General features: G+C 40.6%; 1 non-coding gene across 1 annotated transcript; it reads left to right on the top strand.

Annotated features, from left to right (window-relative positions):
* Positions 1 to 741: 741 nt before the first annotated feature.
* LOC128579520 (small nucleolar RNA SNORA11) lies at positions 742 to 870 on the top strand. Its single transcript, XR_008378178.1, has one exon. It is a non-coding gene; the product is annotated as a small nucleolar RNA SNORA11 (small nucleolar RNA).
* Positions 871 to 2,256: the final 1,386 nt, after the last annotated feature.

Raw genomic sequence — 2,256 nt, 5'->3', positions numbered from 1 at the left:
TCCAAAGGTCACATAGCCATGAAGCTGCAGATCACAGCCCAAATCCAAACTCAAGCCTGAGCCTCTTTAGCATCACCCTTTCTATGTATTTCTATATCTCATAATATTGTTCTTAAATTTTCCTTTCTTTTGAAGTCGATTACAGTTTTTTTGTATCTTTGTGCTAACAGGAACCCTTCTTTATGGATCTTGTTTCAAACCTATAGTCCCTAGAAACTGGACATGTGGAAGACATGCCTCCTTACATGAGATAATTCTTTAAAAAGGCAAGTGGGTGGGGGGTGGGGAACACTACATAAGAGACCCAAGTCTAGGTTCACCAGAGACACAGAATCAACTGGGTATCTGCAGATAGAGATCTGTTTGAAGGAATTAGTTCTTACAAGTCCACGATCTCCAGGGAAGACTGGCGGGTTGGAGATCCAGAGAATAGTTACTGCTGCCATCTTGAGTCCAGGTTTCTCAGGCCAGCGAGTTGGAAAATCATGCAGCTTTCCTCTGTTACAGGCTGTTTGGGGAATCCTCAGTCTTTGCTCTTCAGGCCTTCAACTGATTAGATGAGACTCACTCACAGGGTAATAACTGCTTTAAAGTCTACTGACTCAAATGTTAATCACATCTGAAAAACACCTTTATAGCAATTTCTAAGCAGGTGTTTAACTAAACATCTAGACACTACAGCCTAGCCAAGTTGGCACATACAAGTAACCAGCTCAAGAAGTCTGGGTGTGTGTGTGGGGGTGTGTGTGCTCACATAAGGGGGCCTGAGGAATGGCTCCCCTGTTTATAAAACTCCCTACAGGAATCTGGGGTCATTGTGATGAGGGGAGCAAAACTTGTGGCCTCCATAAGAACATATTCCCTACATGTAAAGAAAAAATTATAAAATATATATGGTGGGCATATGGGTGATCAATATATAATTCTCTCAGCTGTACTGTAGTTTTGAAAAATTGCCTAATAAAATATTGGAAAATTATTTTTTAAAAAAGAAAATTGGGTGCAATTCATGGCAAAGGCAGCAAATATACAACATGCGTGTGCAGCCACCCTCTCTGCCTGAGACCACGACAGACATCGCTCATCAGCCAAGGCCCCTCGTGCAGTGAGTTCTATGGAGCTCAGCCCCAAGAAGCCAGGCTTGGTTGGAATGGGAGTTAACATCTACTAGTCATCCACCTTCCACGTGGCCCAGTACCACCACCAGGGGTCACATTTGACGTGGCTACCACCTACTAACATGGAATCTCCACTTTCCTCTGAGGACTTTTCACAGCTAACATGTTTCTGAGTAAAAAGGTACAACTTCATAATAAGCTACATAGGTAATTCTCTAAGACAATAATAAGTGCTGTCTCTTTAAGACCTGGTCACAGTAACTATCTAACACGACTGCCAATATCCAACTCTTCACCTGCGGACTTTCTATCTTGAACTGTCCTGAAGTTTTAATAGCTATAACCATTTGAAATTTTATATTAGGTACAATTATACTTGTCGGTAAGAGTGGCATACCTTATGTATTACTAATTCACATATTTGACATATAAAAAACATTCTAATTTTTAAGTAAAAAGCTACCTATTGTGTGTGATGTGGCAAAATATGTGGCGCTAGCAATTTTGGAAGAAATTCATCTGATCCTATCAATCACAAAATAAAGGCACAAAAACCAACTTTACAACTGAACACAAATATACTCCAAGTTAGAGGAAAGACCTATTTCTTTTATACTCAAGTGTATCTTTAAATCAGGTTCCGAAGATCTCTGGAGACAGAGCATCCATTACCTGCCTTAATTAACTATTTAGAGGTCTATTTCTGTGATTGCCAACTCTGTAATTCTCCACACTCCATAGACTAATCTGGAATAAGCACTTTGATCTCCTGGCCCCAGTTCTTTCACTGAATGAGCAAGTTGATCACTCGACTTCGATTTCCTGTGTTTAAGTAAAGGATCCTGGACTGGCAACCCTAGAATTCTGAGTCTCTGCTAATCAAAGATATTGTACAGTCTCCACGCACATTTCTACATGCCCAGTGATGATAATAGCATGCTCTTATTTACTGCTCAATATGTGATAAACGTGTTATGTTTGTATCAGCTCATTTAATTCTCATGAAAACCACAGTAAGTAGAAAGTTGTTATTTCCACAAATGACCACAACAGTATCTCTGCTCTTCAGAACCTTGCCATCCCTCGTCAAGAGAGGGAGCCTCTTCTCTCCCTTTGAACTTGTGCAGGCACTTGTGGC

Source organism: Nycticebus coucang, unplaced genomic scaffold (assembly GCF_027406575.1).
Source record: "Nycticebus coucang isolate mNycCou1 unplaced genomic scaffold, mNycCou1.pri scaffold_60, whole genome shotgun sequence".
In the NCBI taxonomy this organism is placed as follows: domain Eukaryota; kingdom Metazoa; phylum Chordata; class Mammalia; order Primates; family Lorisidae; genus Nycticebus; species Nycticebus coucang.
The sequence above is the reverse complement of the archived record's forward strand: the minus strand, read 5'-3'. Positions and strand labels throughout refer to the sequence as shown.